The sequence below is a fragment of the Procambarus clarkii genome, unplaced genomic scaffold (assembly GCF_040958095.1).
Source record: "Procambarus clarkii isolate CNS0578487 unplaced genomic scaffold, FALCON_Pclarkii_2.0 HiC_scaffold_136, whole genome shotgun sequence".
In the NCBI taxonomy this organism is placed as follows: Eukaryota; Metazoa; Arthropoda; class Malacostraca; order Decapoda; family Cambaridae; genus Procambarus; species Procambarus clarkii.
The window spans coordinates 1,280,412-1,302,622 of record NW_027189169.1 but is presented as its reverse complement, the minus strand read 5'-3'; the positions used below and the strand labels follow the sequence as shown (position 1 = coordinate 1,302,622).

The following is a 22,211-nucleotide window of genomic DNA, read 5'->3' as shown; positions in this document are numbered from 1 at the left end:
GTTGCATGCATGGAAATTGATTCATGGTGTATTCCACATTTAGGCTTTGAGAAATCTGCCAGATGTGTGTGTATCCCAGGTGTATTCTGGTCACTATAACATGACATTGCTGAGTCCTTGTTCAATTAGTTCCATATATATTGACAATTGACAGATTAAAGTAGTAACTTAATGAAACCCCCATATCAATTTCTACTAGTGGTTTTCTACAGGGCTGTCTATGCTAGCATATCAGTGTCATCCCTTGAGGTAACACTATGTATAACAGGCAGGACAGAGTAAATATAAAGTGATTAAACCACATAACACTTAATGAAGCCCGACCAAGAGGCCTGAAAGACATAATGGTAAATCCTAGCTGAATTAAACGGAAATTAATCAGGCGTGCAGAAAATACCTAGACTGGGGAAAAACCTGATATGACAATGGATGATAAATTTAACCCCAGGGTGTGAGGCCGTGCCGCCAAGGAAAGGAGATAAGGATTTCCTGACTTAAAGGTAGGGCTTACTAGCACGTAGACTGGCTGTAAAGGCAAAGTATTGGCTGCAAACAGCGGAACACTTGGGGACCGGCGCTGCAACCCCCCCCCCCTCTCCCCTTTTTGCAGCGGGAGTAGAAACAGGAGGGACAACTGGCGTAATGCATGACAGGGAAAGCAGACCCTTGCAGGAAGGGGAGGCGGGCTGGAGTTTAGTGCAGCGGACCGGGGCAGGAACAGTGAGGGCAGGTCTGCGTTTCTCCCGGCTATTTACAGTATATGCCACCCAGTACCCCCCCACACTGTGCCTGCGGATCGCGCAGTGCACTTGTCTCTATATTATTATTTTTTTTTTTTTCTCTCCCCCCCCCCCCCTCAGAAATATCGCCGCTTTTTGTGCAAAAAGCAGTGGTCATTTCATTAGCAGCTTAAACATTCATTGTATATCACGATTTTCTGGGTCGTACTACTGTACTGTTCAGTGCCAGGAGTGCACTCTGCGAGTCACAGTAAGCAAGTCCACTGCCATTCTTAAGTTTTTTTTTTTTTTTTTTAACCACAGATGTGGCCACACATTTACAATGCTAACCAGCATATATACATTTTCTTCTGTCCTCCATGGACAGGGTTAGAGATGTGTTAAACATGTAGTTCAGGTGAACAATCAACCACAGATGATTGTGCTTTTAAAATGCTAAGCTAACCTCAACCACAGATGATTCGGTGCTTTTAAAATGCTAAGCTAACCTACATACGTAAATACATATACAGATTTACGTATGCCCTACATAGGGCTCGATGTGTCTTTTATAGTCATTAATGTGCATTTACAAAGGTGAAATGTAATTCTGATCAGCTTCCATATATACTATATACACACATACACATACGTACATATACACACATGCATTCACATTTCTTTTACAGACAGAGTGAGATAGCTGATAAACTAGTGTGCAATTAGGCACTAATCACTGAAGGTGATTAAGGTGCTTTTACAAGCTCAGGTTATATAGTTACATCACATACATTGTATAATTGATACATTACATGGTTAATCTTGGGTACAAGTCCAATATATCAGTGTTCCAGTACTCGTATAGTAATTACACAGTTGAGCATACCTTAGCCCAGGAGGGCGAAAGTTGGTCAATATGGGACATTTTACAATATAATTTTAAAGTGCATGTTTTCTTTCACAAAGTTGACACATTGTGTACAGTACTCGACAATTGGGATTTGAGAAAGCTGCCAGATACGTTTATATCCCAGGCGTATTCTGGCCACTATAACATCACATTGCCGGGTTCCTGTTCTATTAATCCCATATAAAAATGTAGTGGGTGGTGGAAATACCACATCGAATGAGGGCACGAGTTTTCTGTATGGAGATAAGGGCACATTCCTCGGCCCTAATAGCAAAATCGAGCAGACCTCGCATTCTAGGCGCGGAGGCAGCCTGTAAAGTATGCATTAGAACGTTAAACTACAAGGGACTGAGGATCCCTCTTGTGGCATTCTCAGTTCAAAGTGTTTGCTCTCTGTGCCATTAAACAAAACATATGCTGTTTGATGACAAAAAGCCCTCCATTGATCTCAGTAATTTTCCTTGTATTCCAAGCTCAGTAAGCTGTTCTAGTATGATTTTTTGTTTATCAGCTGCTGCTAGGTCGATGAAGACTGCTTGAAACTAGCTCATCTGCACCCCATACCCATCTTGTGGGTAGTAGTAGAAAGGGTTAGAGGCACATAATGGGCTTAGGGACTAAAATTTAATTCAAAATTCAAAAAATTCAAATTTTTATTCAGGTAAGAGTACATACATAGGCAAAGAATTACAAACATAATTACACACAGAAATCACAATGTGATGCATGAACAAATCCACAAGGGCAGTGATGAGGATTCGAACCTACGTCAGAGATCATCCCAGACACTTCCTTAATTGACTGAGCTACGACATTGCATTGCTCTTCAACAAGTCACTTGAATGCCAAACCTTTTTAGATATTCTAAAGTGAGAGTAACCCCTGTCCACAAATGTGATGATCTCACTGATGTTAACTACAGACCTATATCAATCTTGTCAAATATTTGAAAAACTAATCTACAAGCAGCTTTACTCTTATCTAGCCAAACACAATATACTTGGCTCTTGTCAATATGGCTTCAGACAAAAAAAAAAACTCGCTAACTATGCACTTATTAGTATGATTAACTTGATACATTCAGCTCTTGATAAAAATGAGTTCTGTTGGGTTATTTGTGGACCTGTGTAAGGCTTTTGACACTGTCAACCACCAAAACCTTCTTAAATTACATCATTATGGAGTCATAGGTCACTCCCCTGCAATACCTTAAATCTTGCCTTACTGACAGGCTCCAGTATGTTTGTGAATAATTCAATTTCTCCCACCCTACCCATCAACATTGGTGTTCCTCAGGGCAGCATACTTGGCCTTCTCCTCTCATCTACATTAATGACCTTCCAAATGTCTCCCAACACCTCAAACTAATTCTATTTGCCGACGACACAACCTTCATTTACTCCAGTCCTGACCCCCCCCTTGCTCTAAATGTCAGTGAATACCGAGCTAAGTAGTGGCTTTGGCTAACTGCCAACAAACTCACCCTCAACATTGACGAAACTTTCTATATTTTTTTTGGCAATAAAATCTCAAATCCCATAAATCTCAGGATAAACAATACCCAAATTTGTAACAAAGATGGCAAATTCCTTGGCATTCTCATTGACCCCAAGCTGAATTTCCAGGGACACATTCTAAATATATCAGTTTCAAAAACTTATCATTCTTTCTAAGATGAGATATTATGTACCTCACCCTGCCCTGGTGATGCTCTATTACTCCCTCATCTATCCTTATCTCAACTATGGTATTTGTGCTTGGGGTTCTACTACCCAAGATCATTTACATCTTACTCAACACATAGCTGCTAATTAGGACTATATCCAACTCTGGCCCCAGACATCACTTGGTACCCCTACTCAAATCTCTGAATGTTAGATATTAAGTCACTGCACATCCTCTGTGTCAAATGCTAAACTGTAATGTCAATCCTGACTTTAAAAGCTTCCTAGAAGCTTGTAACAGAACCCATGAGCACCACACCAGAAACAAATACCTATTTGATATTCAAAGAGTACGACTTAATCAAACTAGAAATGCTCTGCAAATCAAGGGACCCAGAAGGTGGAATGACCTTCCCAACCATGTTACTGTACCTCTCCCAACCTGTTTAAGATAAAAACTAAGCACTACCTAATTTAACTCCCTGTAACCTACCTTACCCCTAAATGTCAACCCATGTCTATTTTAAACAATACTGTTTGTTGACCAAATTGTGTATTTGCCATTTTAATGCCATGTTCCCCCCTTTATTTTTATTTAGCAATACCCTGGCAAGGTATTGCTAACTGGTTTGCCCAGACTGAGTGTGTCTAAAGCTGAATCCCTGCGATGTGTACAATCATGGGGGCCTAGTAGGGGACCATCAGAATAGAGGGAGGACAATGACCGAGGGGGGGCAGACCCCCACCAGGCAAAACAAAGGAAAAAAACCCTGCAGAAGCACGTCTGTTTTATTTGTAAGTTTCATTTAGGTCTGTGATGCTGTTTTTATAGATTTCACATACTGAATGTAATGCAGTATTCAAATCCTCCTGAAAAAGAAAATGGTACTGTCATAATTAACCATTGAACTGCAGAGCCCCCTTTAAGGCGCACAATCGCAGAGTACCATATGGCATTTTTAGTTAAAGGGAATGATTCAAAACTCCCGTGGCTACATGGGGTTCACATCCTGTGGCTCGGGACTCCAGTAAATGGATGCCATCTGGAAAAAGGACTCTGTGCCGGCACCATTGCTGGCTGGCCGCACATGGATTTCTTCCCAGAAAAACTTTAGATTCTGAGCACCCATCAGCTGAAATCATTGCAGTTTTGTGAGGAAGAATAAATAAATACTCAGACCCAGGCGATATCTTGTTTGGAAGGAAATAATTTAGATTTAGTCTACAATTGGAGAAACAATGTTGATTACCTGCTGTCCAGCTGACTGGTATTCTGTGCAACCCAGTATGCAGGCAACCCAAACTCTCGTACCGCACTCTCGATGTCCATGATTTTTTTTATACTGTATCAATGACCAGGTCACTTAGTCCTGCCCTGAAGGGCGAGATGATTTCCTGTGGGCATTGCCACAAGGGAGCACCTTAGGTATACCGAGCTTTTTCAGGGAAAGGTAGACCAAATGGCTTGTTAGGTGTCCCCGATTCCACCTGGGGGAATCATTCTACGACCTCCGTTGGAGGGGAATGAATTTCTTCAGGCCTAGGAGTGTCTCGGGCATTAGGGCAGTGAATCGGCCCTCGCTACCCTGAGACATGGGGAAGTCTCAGAAAGAGGCAATGGAGGCAGCTTTCAGACAGAGGTGCAGCAGGCACCGAAGAAAACTGCTATCGAGGCTTCACCACGTGCTTCTACCAGCAAGACGGCAGAAATAATGGACCTAGAGCACAGTACCAGTCACACACCAGCCAGTGTCAATGTACCTCACCACAGCCCAGCCACAGGACAACAGTGAGACAGGAGAGAAGTCAGTCTCACACCAGACAGTCAGACTCTGGACATCTCCCAAAATTCAAGATGTGCAGTCAGACCACTTTCCTACAACATTAGTAGTAACGGCAATGGAAAAGGAACCAGAACTCAAACTTTCATCAGTCAACCTGAAAGGAGAATTAGTAATGCCACAAGACCAACAGACTGCAAATTACTTAAAAAAAGTCCTGCAAGGGAAACCCGTGTTGGGAAAAGCTGGACCCTTCACAAAGACGCGCAAGTCGTGCTTTTGGGTTCCAATAATGTCTCGTCCCTATACATGTTATACACATTTCTCTATAGTTCATTTCTTATAATATTCTAGACTGTTTTTCTACATTTAACACTCTTTTCTTGCATTGAATTTGCTTTTTTTAACCATTTTATCCCCTTTGTTTACATTGGTTTTTAGATTTTCCTGTTGAGATGGTGCTCTGTACATCTGAAAGGGGTCGGTTCCAGACTGTTTTTCAACATTTAACACTTATTTCTCCCTACACAAGGGTCTCTAACATCCTCCCTGGCATTTGCGCTCGTCGATGGTGTAATTGAATTTACTGCAGTTACGAAGATTAATGTCCAATCGGGGACACACACACACACACCAGGTGTCTGGAACTTGGTTATCACCTGCACTGGTAAATTAGAAGTGGTCTTGTTGCTAGCCTACAAGGGGAGTCCTCCTGTGAGTGTGTGGTCTCAAGATATCTTCCTCAACTAACTTGAATGGCTCATTGCAGTGCACCATGCACCGAGTCGTGCACAGGGCCCTATCTGTTAGCCCTGGATGGAAACTGTTGGGTGTCATTAGGATGCCCACATAATCAGGAATTCTGGTATCATACGGAGGCTGCCGTATGTCCAGGTAAAAGGTAGATAGAGGAATTAAACATTCATGCCAGTTAGGGAGTACACAGTGAAGGTGTCAGCCATGAGAGAGGAGGTACTAGCGAGGCAAGAGATAAGCTGGCCTCTGGGGGGCAATCTTAATAAGTGACGTAGTCGTAACGTGGTCATGACGTCATTCTCCTACCTATCGTGTAACAGTCTTATTGGTTCCAGCACCTTTGCTGCAATGCCATTGGTCAATTGGCAGACCTGGTGTTTGTGCCCCGAGGAAGCATTAAAGAGCGTTCTCGTGAGGAAGTCTGTACATGGTGGTTGTCATTGTCTATCGGCCAATAGACAGAACACCATTCAATCCTCACCGTCAGTTAAACTTTCTGCTCAATATACCAGCGCTCGCCCGGAATTGCGACAATGAATGTTTAGAAAACTAGTGATGGTCTCTGAATCACCAGACCAAGAGACTGGTATTGGGGTAACTCCTGGGGACAAATTGAGATACTGTACTGTTAGTGACCTAAGGAAGTGCTGCTGCTTAAGTACTTTATGTGAACTTGTACACAGGTACCTGCAGGTGTAATAACTTAGTCGCCGCTGTCCCCACTCAGTCTACAGCGTGTAGCAGCCTCCAAGCTGTCACATGCCCTGCCTCACTGTACTACGTGACATCACCGCCCGTCATCACCTTGCTCACCGCCAGTGCATACAGCATGCCATCCTGCGAGTACCCTACCGTGTCCAAGTACGGTGTTCAGAAAGCTTGTTGTCAGTGGTCTCGCGTCGTAACGAGCGAAACCAGCTGCCAGGCCACCTAAAAGGTCTGCTTGAATGTGCAAGAGTGAATAAGGAAGGTAGCCTACCTGTAAGTAAAAGATCTTGTGTTTAATGTGTTGATCAGTGGTCAACCACATTTCTCAGCTTCTCAATACCTGACACAGGTATAGGTGGAGAGACGCCAGACGGTGTATGCGTGGTCGAGAGATATCACGACATTACACTCGTCTGAATGTGAGCTTCGCATACCCCACACAATAACAAAAGTATTGTGCATGATTATTGACCTATTGACAGTGCCTTCATTTTCTAGTGTGGTTTGGTAAACACACTGACAAGGTCACTAAATTACCTAATGGATGAAAGTGACTGTTTTTGTTACAAACGACAGTGCTTTTGTAAATGTGTAGCTATACAGGGTATGCTGGTGAAATGAAGTACCTAGTCTCCAAAAGTAACCATTGTTATATTCAATGTAAATAGCTACATTAAGCCTGTATATCTTCTTGAAAATGTTGTAAACCCTGAACGTCTGACAAGTGGTCTCATAGCTGTCACATGGAAAGGTGCCACACCTATACCTGACAGAATTTACTCTAGAGCAGCTTTAGGCTGGTACTGAAACATAGCCCTATACAACCCTTTTCCATGTAGATGCTGGAAGTGTCAATGCTGGGTAAGTCACGGCCAGGTACTGCACAAGCAGACTATTTTTATGCCATGTGTGGTGACTCATAAATCTGAGGTGTTTTTTAAACAAATAAAGGAACTGCACCCAGTAAGTGAAAAAGCATAAACTGTGGCAGGTGTGGTGTTTAAGCCTGGCACCTTGACTGTCAAACGAACAGCTGTTTACCGTCGGGTGCCCAGCTCTGCCCGCCTGGGACGAAGGTTGTCAGGTACAGCTGCTGGCTCTAATCCTTGTGCAGAGCCATCTGGACATTGTGTTCGTAGCAGCTAGCTACAAAATACTCAATCTGCCAACCACCAAGTGCACCATGGGGCCAGATGGTGGGTTTCTGTTCAACCTGCTGCTGTCCGTCAAGTGTTGGGAACCTACCACCCGGGGGTGTCGACCCCGCACTCTTCTTCCCTTCCACACAATCTCAATTGTGTGGAGGGGAAGGCTTTCCCTCTTCACAATTGAGATCATAGATACTGGAGTTATGTGATGTAATACAGCTGCAAACACCAGACATTGTTGCACTCATGGAGACAAAACTTGAAGATAATATTGTAAATAGTCATATTCCCAACTGGCTAGTCTGTTTGGAGATGGGACAGAAAAATTAGGAAAGGCGGTGGTATTGCTTTGCTGGTGAAAGAACTCCTGAAGGTAAATGAAATAATGATTGCCAGTCCATGAGAAGTTGACATAATAGCACTAGAGATCTGTAATCAGGATAATAAACTATCATAAATGCATATAGTTCACCGCCATGCAACGCATGGTCAAAGGAGCTGGATAATAAGAGGGGGGCTTATAACAATGAGATTATAGCGAGAGTTGATAGATATCATGACTTGGTAGACGGTAGTGTTGGTAGACAACTTGAAATCCATAGACTGGGAGGCATATGAAGCTAGAACAGGATTTTTGGACTTGTAGATTCATGAACCTCATCATGGAAACTTTAATGTATCAACATGTTAAACAAGCTACAAGGATGAGGGAAGGGGATGTTCCCTCTATGCTGGATTTGATACCAGGAAAGAGATGATGATTTGACATTCAGTACCTCCCTTGGGGAAAAGTGACCATGTCTTTTTAAGAATAAAGTATGCAATGTTATAATCCGGAAGAAAAGGAGGTTGAAGCAGTTGAAAAACCTGATTTCAGGAGGTCATTATGGGGGATTTTGGACATTTCTTTAAGGAATTTAACTGGAAAGACTTGCTGTTGGGACATGAAGTAAATGAGATGCATGTCATATTTTGTAAAATATATGATAAAGGCACAAAAACAATCTATACCAAAACAGAGATGCAGAACTAGGAAAAAAGATTGGTTCAACAGAAATTGTGAAAGGGCCAAGAGACCAAAAGACACAAACATGGAATCGATATAGGAAGAGGCCAAACCCCCAAACATACCAGCGATACAAAGATGCGAGAAACTACACGGCAGTGAGGAGAGGGGCAGAAAATTTTTGAAAAAGGGATCGTGGACAAATTTAAAACAGAACCAGGTCTATTCTATAAATTTATAAAAAACAAATTGCAGGTTAAAGATAATATTCAGAGGTTGAAAATGGGGAATAGATTAACGGAAAATGAAAAGGAAATGTGGAAAACATTAAACAAAGTTCCAAAGTGTGTACAAAATAAAATCTTCAGAGAACCAGACACGATGAGAATTCCAGAGAACATAGAGCACAGAGGTGTCTAGAGACAAAGTTGAAAAAATACTCAAGGAGCCAAGAACAAAGCAGTTGGTCCAGATGGAGTTTCACCATGGGTCCCGAGAGGATGTGCACCTGAGCTCGGCATTCCACTTAAACTGATTTTTCAGGCATCCCTGTGTAAGAGTTGTAGCTGATATGTGGAAAATGGTTAACATTGTCCCAATCTACAAAAATGGCAGCAGGGAAGACCCCCTTCAATTATAGACCTGTATCATTGACAAGTGTAAGTCAAAATATTGGAAAAAATAATTAAAACTAAATGGGTAGAACACCTGGAGGAAAAGATATATCACAGTGGTTTTAGATCTGGAAGATCCTGTGTAATGAAATTACTCGGTTTTTATGATCGAGCCACAGATATTTTACAGGAAAGAGATGGTTGGCATGACTGCATCTATCTGGACCTAAAAAAAGGCCTTTGACAGTTCCACATAAGAGGTTGTTCTGGAAACTGGAACATATTGGAGGGTGACAGGTAAGCTTCTAACATGGATGAAAAATTTTCGAACCGATAGAAAAATGAGGGCAGTAATCGGAGGCAATGTATCGGATTGGAGGAATGTCAAGTGGAGTACCACAGGGTTCAGTTCTTGCACTGGCAATGTTCATTGTCTACATAAATGATCTACCAGATGGAATACAGAATTATATGAACGTTTGCTGATGATGCTAAGATAATAGGAAAGATAAGAAACCTAAAAGATTGTCATGCCCTTCAAGAAGACTGGACAAAATAAGTGTATGGAGCACCACTTGGCAAATGGAATTTAATGTGAATAAATGTCATGTTATGTAATGTGGAATAAGAGCATAGACTCCCCACAACCTATAAATTATGTGAGAAATCTTTAAAGAATTCTGGCAGAGGGATCTAGGGGTGGTTCTAGATAGAAAACTGTCACCTGAGAACCACGTTAAGAACATTGTGTGAGGAGCCTATGCTACACTTTCTAACTTCAGAATTGCTTTTAAATACATGTATGGCGAAATACTAAAAAAATTGTTCAACTTTTGTTAGACCAAAGCTGGAATATGCAGCGGTTGTATGGTGCCCATATCTAAAGCACATAAACTGGAAAAGGTGCAAAAACATACTAGTAAGTGGCTCCCAGAACTGAAGGGGCAAGAGCTATGAGGAGAGGTTAAAGGCATTAAATGTCAAAACTAGAAGATAGAAGGAAAGAGATGTTCACTACATAGAAAATAGTAACAGGAATTGATAAAATTGATAGGGAAGAATTCGTGAGACCCAGAACTCCAAGAACAAGGTCATAGATTTAAACTAATGAAACAAATCTGCTAGAGAAATACAAGAAAATTCTCTTTTGCAAACAGAGGTAAACGGTTGGAACAAGTTAGGTGAGGTGGTGGTGGAGGCCAAAACTGTCAGTAATTTCAAAGCGTTATGATAGTGCTGGGAAGACGGGACACCACGAGCTTAGCTCTCATCCTGTAACTACTTGGGTAATTACGCCCGCATAGCTGTTCAAGCAACAACTGAGGGACCCGGGAGCCCTCTAGAAACAAAGGCGGGACTGCAGCCACAGCAACAATTCCAGAGGAAGCGACAAGGAAGCAGTCAGTCCAAACCCAGGATGGAACCAGATGGGATTTTCCCAAAGCACCAGGAACCCGAACTCGGTGAACGGTAAAGATCCACCCCTGCGGCGAGCAGACTGACTGGCTGGGAGCGCACACCAACCAGTCGTCGGGGTGGGCCAAAACCTAGTACATGAAGATGGGCCACCACAAAGAGCAATATGCTGATAATGCAAATTGCCATAGACCAGCCAAAGGAAAGACAAGGAAGACAAGAAACAGGACGTCCCACCACGACCATAACCAGTCCCTGAACCCCAGAAGAAGCAGGTTTATGCCAACACACGGCCCATTGGTTACACACCACTCGACAACCTGGCCCTAAAAGAAACCAGACTTGGGACAGTTAAGTTATCCATATGGAAGCCAGCGGTACAGACTGGACAAAACCAGAATGAACCAAAGAACCGTACAGACCCATTCGGGACTGAAACAAGAAAACCCGATAGTGAAGTGGAAGCAGCAGACCCCGCGAGCACCGAATACCCCAAAGTAGTTGGGTGGCTTGCCCAGCACTACCACAAGCAGGATGACATGACCAGACCTGCCCACAAATCATGGGATCAAGCGTGACAACCTGAGTCAGCCACGCCCCCAGCACCCTGGCCATGGGGGCAACCCATGAACCAAACTGTAGAAAATGAGCTATCAGGGAGGAAAATTGGCACCCCTATAACTAATAGCTAGTGAATTACAGGATTAAATGTTAAATAATGGTAGCAAATGGCATGAGCATCTAAGGCCTGTGTGGATTTACTAGGAACTAAAGTACCCTGGATCCCCAAGTTGCCATGTACGGAGGCAGATGAAAATTTGCCATTAACTACTGCACTGCAGAGTGCCTTAAAGCACCCAATCAGGGGTGTGCAGATTGTATATAGCTATACAATCTCCCTATACCTAAAAGCACCATTTGGTGCTTTTAGGTATAGGGAGATTCAAAACTCCCGTGGGTACACGGGACTCGCATCCTGTGCCTTAGGATTCCAGTAAATGGACCTCATCTGGAAAAAAATGGCAGAGATCCTCAGTACTGAGAGCGACCAAGGCTGGTGCATACAGCAGCAGCTGACAGCACCGCTGTGCAGCTAGGCACTACAGCACCTCTTAGTAATTGAGTAAAATAGGTACAGTAATTGAAATTAATTTGTATAGTCAAAGATCCTGATTGTGATAAAGCTTATGTACAATGTTAATATATCAGCAAATACAATGCTAGTTATGATATTCACAGCATGAGGTATAGATAGCACCCAGCCATTGTTTCCTACATTTATGCCTCTTGAAACGATCTCGTGTTCCTTCACAATATAATCCTGTTGAAATGGATTCATATTTAAGATTTTGTGACAGTGATAACAGCAGTTATTACACAGATCACACTAACGTGATGCATCAAATGAACAAATCCACAAGGGCCGTGAATAGGATTCGAACCTACGTCAGAGATCATCCCAAACGCTGCCTTTATCTATTGTAATGAAGGGCGAAGAAGAAAAATGGCCTAGTGACATAGCTCGAGTGCGTGGGGGAGTTATGTAAAACCCTGGTTTCTCTTGGAGAGGCTGCAAGATCCAGAAAGTTCAGTAGAACTTCAGTTTCAACTTTGACCATGTCGTAGCTCAGTCGATAAAGGCAGCGTCTGGGATGATCCTCGTCACAACCCTTGTGGATTTTTTTTCATGTCACCATATGAGCTCCATAATTTTGAGCATAGCAATGTTCCATACATTGAATTATATGAATTCCACCAATTACACCCTTTTGAATAATACAGCAAAAAACCAGAGAAGAAACGAATGAGACATTGAAATAATTATGAAAACTGGCGGAAACTGCCACCCCACAGAGTGGTGGGGTCCAGAGTCACCAAGTGCCTACTCACTCAGCGCCCATATATTGCTCCATTTCTCAACTCACTGTTTAACCCTTAAACTGCGTATGGCGTATATATACGCCCTGAGTAACATGTCCCATGGTGCGCATGGCGTATATATACGCCATAGGGTGCCAGGCCTGATTCAAATGGCCCGCGGCTACACGGGGTTCACAGTAGCTTCCTCGGCTCTTGTAAACAGATGCAATTTAAAAAAAAAATCGTGGGCAATATTCTCAGGTGTGAGAGGCACAGTACTGTTGGAGCAACCAAGGCCGGCGCACGCAGCATGAGCGAACAGCATTGATGTTCAGCTTGTGACCACAGCATCGCCGAAAAATGTCAATAAATATATAATTGTTATTATTTAGCGATGACAATATTACAGATGACCAATGACTGTGATATAAATAACCAGGGTTGTGATAATAGCAGGATTGTTGTAATAATTAGCGCTGTGGGAGGAGTGATGCTGAGACGGAGGGAGACAGCATCGTTTACCGACTGTGTGGCCACCTGTTATTGTTTGCATTCACCATACCAGGTCAATGGTTCTCTATGGTGAACACAAATGTAGATACTTATATATAATGTGTGTATTAGTGTAATAACAGCAAAAGGATTATGCTGGGAGGAGCCATATGGGTGACGGAGGTGACGTCGTCTGCACGATTTGTCTAGCTGTTTAGAGGGTGGCCACTATGCTCTTTGGGCACACTACAAGCTTAGGTGTACAGTTACGGTGCATAAAACATGTAGATATTTATATATAATATGTGTATATAGTGTAATAACACCACAAAAGGTATTGTTGGGGGAGAAAGTTTAGTGCGTGTGTTGAGGGAGTAGCAGCGAGTGGCTGGCTGGTGTGTGGCGGTAACTCCTCGTTGCTTTTCGACTCTCAATACCAACTTAGTGGTTCGTTATGGTGACCAAAACATGCCAATACTTATATATAACCTGTGTATAGTGTAATAGCAGCAAAACTATTTGTTTATAGTTTTATAAACATAATAATTGAATCACTAATATGCACATCATACTTTTGAGTATAGCGATTATTAACCACTTTTATTATATAAATATATTACAATACATACTATTGAATAATATTACTGCAAAAAAACTAAGAAAAAATCAATCGGAGACATTGAAACAATTAGGTAATAATATCTTTGTGGCAACTCCCATCTGTCAACGCGGGTGACGCTGACCGGGTCTGACGACCGCTCTGTCAACGCCCACTTTTTGCTAGACTTCCTCGGTCAATTGCGCCCAAAATGTCGCCTACGATTTTTTTTTTTTTCCGTGCTCAGGGGACACAAATTAACATGTTTAGAAGACGAAAAAAAATTTTTGAATTTTTTTTTTCTTGCGCACAGGGGTGTAAATGTCCCAAGGACCCCTGAGCAGTGTAAGGGTTAAAGTGTGTAACTACACTTTGGTAATTACCACAGTGTAAGGAACAGCCACCAAGGGCCTTTCCCAGTGAGGTGGCATGAATAAATGTTACTGCTCCCTGCATCTCTGTGAGGAGGTAGAGTTCTGATTCTGATCCCATGTAGACCACTAGAACTCTGTGGCTAATGTGACCCAGTAGATGGTAACCACATAGCTTCACGTTACTACAGAGGGCTCCCTAAAAACTCAATACTGTACTGTATTTACGTTTCAGAGTAGAGTTTGTAGGACTTGGCAAACTCTTCTATATATGCCTTTATCCCGGCGTACGTCCCCTTCGCACGGGCGTAGAAATCCTTGATATTGCTGAAAGGCTCATTTTCTTGATATAAATCAAGAAGAGTGTTACGGCCCTCTCGGGACGCAACGGGGTTCTTACTCTGATGTTGTTAGAGATATATATCCGTTCCCAAGCCAGTAGTGGCTATCAAGGGATGTGATCCGTGATGCAAGGAACTTAAAGGGGGAAGGGAAAGAATGTTAAGAACTTAAGATTATAATTACCATCACCAAATAAATATATAAACGGAGTACACAGGGGGAGGGGTATTGACACTATACAAGGCGATTGTTCACACAATTGTCTTCTAACTGAAGACTCTGGATCCAGACGCTCGGTGCTGAGTCCTCGGTGCTTCTTCGTGGCCTCACAATGAAATCTCTGCGAAGTTGAGCCTACCCTGGCCACAGGTCAGCCAAAACACAGGTCCACTGGGGGCACCGCCGTGGAGGCCGTCAACCACACGTCCAGCTGGGCTGCTGGCAGGTTCCGGAACAGCAAGGCTGGTCAGGCCACTCCATGAACGATATAAGGGGAACGCCCTGGACAGGAGCCTCGTGTGACACCACAAATCACTCTCCCGTCCTCAATACCCCAGTGGACGATCGTCTCCAACAGTCGGTCCCGGGTAAACCTTTTACTGCCACTCCACTGGCAGGCTAACACACCACAGTGTTCTTCCGGGGGGACGACTTCGCAACTGCTGCAGCAAAGCTCAAGGTTTGGAGACGGCTGCCTCGGGTAGACTGACTCGACTTCCATCACAGCAGTCCCAGGTCGATTCTGTAAACAGACACGTCATCAATAACTGGGACACACTAAGGCACCTCACTTACAGGCTCAGACACAAACGCCCACCTATCCACTCCATAGATGGCACTGGTGTCTGAGCACCACCTCACCAGAGGTCAGCAGCGGCTGTGTAGAGTGCTGAACGAGACTGGAGACTAGCCCTCGTAGCTGGTACACGGCGTCCTCACCAGGTGTCGTCGTCCTTTTGGAGGGGGTTTCGGGAGTTGACCCACAGATGGCGCGGTCGTTACTGCTCCGTGCTCGGACGCTGGATCCGGGTTCGTAACAAAGAGCCTTATAAATATTTTTGTTGTGCAGAAGCACCATACTGCCTGATGAAAAAAAAGAGTACAGACATTAATTTAGTAAAGTACATGGTAAATATACTTGAATTTATCTGAGGGCCAGTAGCACTATGTAATTACCTAAGTGTACCTAAAGTGTAGTTACAGACTGAGAGCTACGCTCGTGGTGTCCCGTCTTCCCAGCACTGTCATATAACGCTTTGAAACTACTGACGGTTTTGGCCTCCACCACCACCACCTCACCTTGGAGAAGTTTTGGAGGAATTTAGGGGGAGATACATGAAATGAGGATTACAATAGCAACATGGGCAAACACTTTGAACTGGGAACTCCACAAGGAGGGGTCCTCAGCCCCTTGTTGTTCGACGTTCTGATGCATAAACTTATTAAAGATCTTCCAACTAATAATGAAGACACTGTCATTTGTTATGCTGATATATGTTTACAGGCTGCCTCCGAGCCTAGAATGCAAGTTCTGCTCGACGCTTTTGCTACTAGAGCTGAGGAATGTGGCCTCCTTATCTCTGTACAGAAAACTCGTGCCCTCATTCCATGTGGTATTCCACCACCCAATTATCATATAGATGGGCGAGCACTTGAGAACTGCGAGTCTTACAGATACCTTGGTGTCCCCATTAACGACCCTGGGTACCTTTCTTCTCTCAAGAGGAGACTTTGGGAGAGATTAAAGCCCTTGCGGGTCCTTGTTGGTGTCAATCATGGACTCAACGTGAGACGTGCTAAAATGTTTTATGTATCATTTATACGCTCTGTGATTGACTACAATGCTCTACATCTCACACTGTATACTGACAAAGAGCTGAAATCTCTTGAAACCTTGCAAAATGAAGCTATGCGTCTCATCCTTGGGGCTCCAAAGTCCACGAGAATAGTTAATATGAGAGCAGAGTTAAAATTACCTACCATAAGTGAGAGAATTTTGTCTATTAGCACAGTTTTCGGCGTGAAGGCATTGAGTAGATCTAGACAACACATGAAGTTTCAAGCTAAACTTTCTAATATGCTGCACTCACCTGAGGTCTATAGAAGAAGAACGAAATCTGATTATGTATATTGGTTCTACAAGGTAGCCAACTCCATCAAAATATTAAATATGTACCCAACTCAACTAATGATTAATCAGCCAACTACTCCATGGGATAACTGGGATCTATCAGTTGATTTTGTAAATGCGCCCAAGAAAGATAGTGTGCACACCACATTATTAAAACAGTTAACACTGAAAAGCATCACTGAAAGTACTCAGAGTATGGGTAACGATGTTTATCAGTGCTATACCGACGGCTCTGTAGAAGGTGGACGATGTACCGGATGTGCATGTAACATATTTGAACAATCTTCTCTCGTACATACAGCAATGAAGCGTGTCAATGACTGGGCAAGTACAACTCAAACCGAACTTGCAGGCATATACCTTGCCACTGAATTTTTAAGACAAAAGCAGTGGACTTATATACTGTGACTCGCAGAGTGCACTCCTGGCACTGAATGCACATAGTAGTGACACCCAGAAAATAGTCAGTGATATTCGAATGAATGTTTTAGCTGCTAAAGAAAACAGATTTGAGATTAAATTCCTATGGATACCATCACATGTTGGCATCTCAAGGCATGACACTGTTGATATGCTTGCTAAGACAGCCTGCAGAAAACCAGTGGTAGAAATTGATATGGGTGTTTCATTAGCAGTGACAAAGAGAATACTTAAACAAATATCTAATGAAAATCTCACCGACCTAACAAATTAACAGACATGAAAGTTGTAGCATTAAATATTATGATAGATATCGTGAGGAGACATTCACATATGGGACTAATAGAACATGAACCCGGCAATGTGATGTTATAGTGGCCAGAATACGCCTGGGATATAGACGTATCTGGCAGCTTTCTCAAAACCCAAATGTCGAGTACACAATGTGTCAACTTTGTGAAAGAGAAAACATGCACTCTCTTGAACATTATATTGTAGAATGTCCCATACTGACTGACTTTCGCCCTCCTGGGCTAAGGTATGCTGAACTCTGTAATTACTATATGAGTACTGGAACACTTGATGATATATTGGACTTGTATCCAAGATTGACCATGTAATATATCACTTATTCAATGTTATATTCAATATATCATTTATTCAATGTTATATGATGTAACTATATAACCTGAGCTTGTAAAAGCACCTTCATCACCTTCAGTGATTAAGTGCTTAATTGCACACTAGTTTCTTTATCAGCTATCTCACCCTGTCAGAGTAAATGACAGATGTATGTGAATGCATGTGTGTGTATATGTATGTATATGTATGGGTATAAAGTATATATGGAAGCTGATCAGAATTACATTTCACCTTTGTGAAAGTACATTAATGACACTATGTAAAAGACACATCAAACACTTTATGTAGGGCATACGTAAATCTGTGTATCTATGTATTTACGTATGTAGGTTAGCTTAGCATTTTAAAAGCACCGAATCACCTTCTGTGGTTGAGTGTTCAATAAACCCCTGAACTCTGTTTAACATTTCTCTAACCCTGTCAATGGAGGACAGAAGAAAATGTATATATGCTGGTTAGCATTGTAAATGTGTGGCCACGTCTGTGGTAGAAAATAATAATAAAAAAAAAAAAAAAAAAAACTGCTCCCTACATCTATGTAACACGGGGTGGGGGGGGGGGTAGTATTCGTTCTTTACTTTCTCTTCGTAACGTCGTTCTCTCTACCCCTCTTTACCCGTATTCTACTTTAGATCTCTACCAAGGGACTCCAGACTTTTACTAGAGCCGACTCCACGCCACGTGGTCTTAAGACGATTGGCCGACTTAAGATTCTACAACCCGTATGCCGTGACATAGGCTTCTAGCAAAACCCTAGGGTCGCCTTTTCGCCGCCACCACCAGACCAGTAATACTGAGCAATGACCGAGGTCTGGATCGATCATGCCAATCAATAACTTTGGGGCTTGGTCCCCAATAGTAATATATGGGAGGTTTATCTTTTTACGTTAAGCGTGGAATTAATTTACAATCAAAGGGAATAATGAATTCTGATTAGGTGTTAGAATCTGCCCAACTCGGAATAAGCCACACTGCCCACGTGGTCCCGGATCAATTCACATAAATTACACAAAAATGGAAATAATGAAAATGCAAATTACTAATTAATTTAAAATCTAAAACAAAATCTAAATAACTTCACTCCCTAACCTGAACACTCCCTGACTTTAGCATATTGGCAATGAGTTGACCTATTCCCTATAACAACTCTGAGTGAATTTTATCTTTTTGGCAACCAACTAGATGTTTGTGCTAATGTCTTGGGAGAGGTGGAGTGGACACCTGTCCCGGGTTGCTCCTGATACCACACTGTCCTTCCCACATGCTTGTCTACCCAGACCAGAGCATTGTATGCTTCCGCCTAGTCTAAGTTACTTGCGAGGCTTAAGTTCAACAACTAACCTCTGTTGCACTGAATGATCCAGATTGGTTGAATTATTTTAACTGAAGTTAATTACACAAGCATCTTAGGGAAGAGCTATTCCCACTTACAAAATGACTATTTGACCTTTGAGAATTACTTAATGTGGAACCTCTGCTGACCTGTGACCGCCAGGTCGCCGAGGTCACTCCGCGCTACAGCCTAGTCCTGGCTCGTGACGTCACTGATGGTGACTTGACTCATTATCCTGACAATTAGGGTACTCTTGATATTATAACCAGTAATATTATAGAATTTGAATGAAGACTAATTTCTCTAAATAAGTGAATACTATAGAATGATTCATTATACGAAACTGTGAACAAAGGCGCCAGTTATTTTCACCGCCAATCCCCCAGGGGATGCGACCTTGCTGGGTCAGGTCCCCACGTGGGTCCAGTTTCCCATTTTCCCATGTCAGATAAAACATTCTAGATCATTCCTACAACAGCTACTTTGTTACCCTCCCCCCCCCTCCCTGCACAAGCAACTTAGTAAACCTTGTTTACTAAGTTGAACTCTAATACATCTATAGCTCCAGGGAGCCAAAGGGGCTCCCCACAGAAAACCAACATTGAATGTAATGAAACTAATACCAGCGTTTGTCCATTCTGTACCCCAAACCCTTTACCCTGCAAGTTTGGGTTAGGCTAGCCCAAAGCATCTGGCCTTCAACCTCTGAACAAATAAACAAATAGACATTCTTGTAGGTACAAATTTATAGTACAAGAATGTTTGTCAATTCAAGATGATTTATCTTGCCTTACTTGCCATATCTTCAAGAAACACACTCAAATGTGAGCGTCTTGCTCCCGCTCTTCATCTCCTCATGGGTTGCTGACGCCATACCGGATACATCTTCCATTGTTTCGACACCCATGAGGTCGATGAAGAGCAATGAGCCTGAAATCAATGAAAAACAATATATAATATATAGACATGATAGGTAAAACAGAACATATGGATGTCAGCCTCTGTTAAGCCTGCTTAAGACCCTAAAATAATGTGGTGATTATAAGAATTAACTCCAATGCTGCTCTGCTTTTATTGACAAATTGGTGGTGTGCCAAAAATGAAGTGTTCTTTTTAAAAAAAAAGGGGGGGGGGGGTTCTTGTTCTCGTCCTTCACCCCCTTTCTCTCTCTGCCCGTATTTTAACTTTGTTCTCTGAACCAAGGGACCTACGTCGGAGATCATTCCAGACGCTGCCTTTATCTATTGTAATGAAGTAAAGCGAAGAGGGAAAACGGCCTATTGACATAGCTCGAGTGCATGGGGGAGTTGTGTAAAACCCTGGTTTGTGTCTCGGGAGAGGCTGCAGGATCCATTAAGTTCAGTAGAACTTCGGTTTCAACTCTTCAACTCGTCTTGATTGGACGAAGTCATTCATGTGGTCCATTCATTCATGTGGTGTTAACTTGTTATTTTTGCAATCTTTTTGAGAACTCTAATACATCTAGAGTTATTCTGGTAGATGTTTTTGCAGGTTTGATTAAACATCTTCATTGCTGGAGTTCTCTTCTTTATCTCATGTAAATAATGGGTCAGTTTGCTGTTCCGATAAGATGTGCTGGAACCCTGAAAACAAATTAAAATAATTCTTTATCTTAAAAATATTCACTACATATATAGACAGCTAAGTACTTTTCATACACCACTTGTTCAAATATTAATTTTGGATTTAAATAGTTAAAGATAAACTGCCCATCCAAAAAGTGTTAAATGTAATGAAATGTTATTTTCTGGGCGAGTACAGGAGGCTCCCTTGAGTTACCAGTCTAATATGCGAATCATTAAACTGGGGCAATATAGTCTAAGGAGTTCAGCCTACCAGTGACTGAGCCAGAACCTGGCTCAGTCACTGGTAGGCTGTCACTTGTGATATGAGAATAAGGAACAGTGTTTTACACTGTTGTAAACACTGTTTAAATAAGAAAGTGTTTTATTTTGCTTACTAATTGTTTCCAGAGAGAAGAGGTTGAAGGATGATAAAATGGTGTCAGGGGAGGCAGGTGATGTCATTGGTGAGGATTAGTATGGAGGGGGGGGGGGGAAGTTGTCAGTAGTTGGTGTTTAATGTCAGGGGACAGGTGGTGGTAGTTATTTTCATGGGAGCAGGAGGTGTCAGTGGTGGAAGTTGTCAGGAAGAGGGGGGGGGGGGGCAGGTGGGGTTAACTTACCTTGTTATTTTTGGAGTGTTTTTGAAAACTCTAAAATATCTAGAGTTATTCGTTTAGATGATTTTGTGGGTTTGATGAAGTAGAGCATCTTAATTTGTGGCATTCTCTTCATTTCCTCATGTAAGTACTGTGTCAGAGCACTATTCCTGTACGTTGTGCTGGAACCCTGAAAAGAAATTAACAAAATAATTCTTTATCTAAAAAATATTTTTTTACATATATTAATCAATAGACAGCTAAGTACTTTTCATACACCACTTATTCAGATATTACCTTTGGATTTAAATAAAGTTAATGATAAACTGCCCATCCAAAAATACAGTGTTAAATGTAATGAAATGTTATTTTCTGGGCGAGTCCAGGAGGCTCCCTGGAGCTACCAGGCTAATATGGGAATCATTAGACCGGGACAATATATTCTAAGGAGTTCAGCCTACCAGTGACTACAAGCCAGAACCTGGCCCCCCTCAGAGAGGCACAGGGAGCAATGGTCCTGGAAAACCCCCTTTTAACATTTGTCGTGTTTTAAAACGCGTTGACAAAGCCTGGCAAGAAGTGACTCAAAGAACCCTGATCTCTGGCTGGAGAAAATTGTGGCCTGAATGTGTGCCAGAACTAGACTTTGAGGGGGTTTGAGCCTGTAAATAAAGAGCCTATTGTTGAGGAAATTGTTACTCTGGGCCGGAAAATGGACTTGGAATTAGATGGTGCTGATGTGGAGGAGTTGATGGAAGAACACAACAAAGAACTGACCACCGAAGAACTCCAAGCCCTTCAAAAGGAGCAGCAACAAGAGGCAGCTGAGGATATTTCTTCAGAGGAGGATGAGGCAGTAGAGAATGTCCCTTCCTCAACAATTAGAAAGTGGTGTAGGATGTGGGAAGAAATGCAAACTTTTGTTGAAACGACTCATCCAGAGAAAGCTGTAGTAGGCTGTTGCATTAATCTTTTCAATGACAATGATGCCTCAATACAAACAGGTGTGGCAAAGAAGGGAAAAACAATCTCCTTGTGAGAAAATCAAGCAGTGAGCCACAACCAGGTCCTAGTGGTATGCAGGCAAAATGTGCCAGAGACTGCACTCCAGAGAAGTC

At 42.4% G+C, this 22,211-nt stretch overlaps 1 long non-coding RNA gene across 4 annotated transcripts in view; it reads left to right on the top strand.

Moving 5' to 3' along the window:
• LOC123749628 (uncharacterized) overlaps positions 1-22,211 on the top strand; it is a 127,398-nt gene that overhangs the window by 809 nt on the left and 104,378 nt on the right. The window lies entirely within an intron of this gene.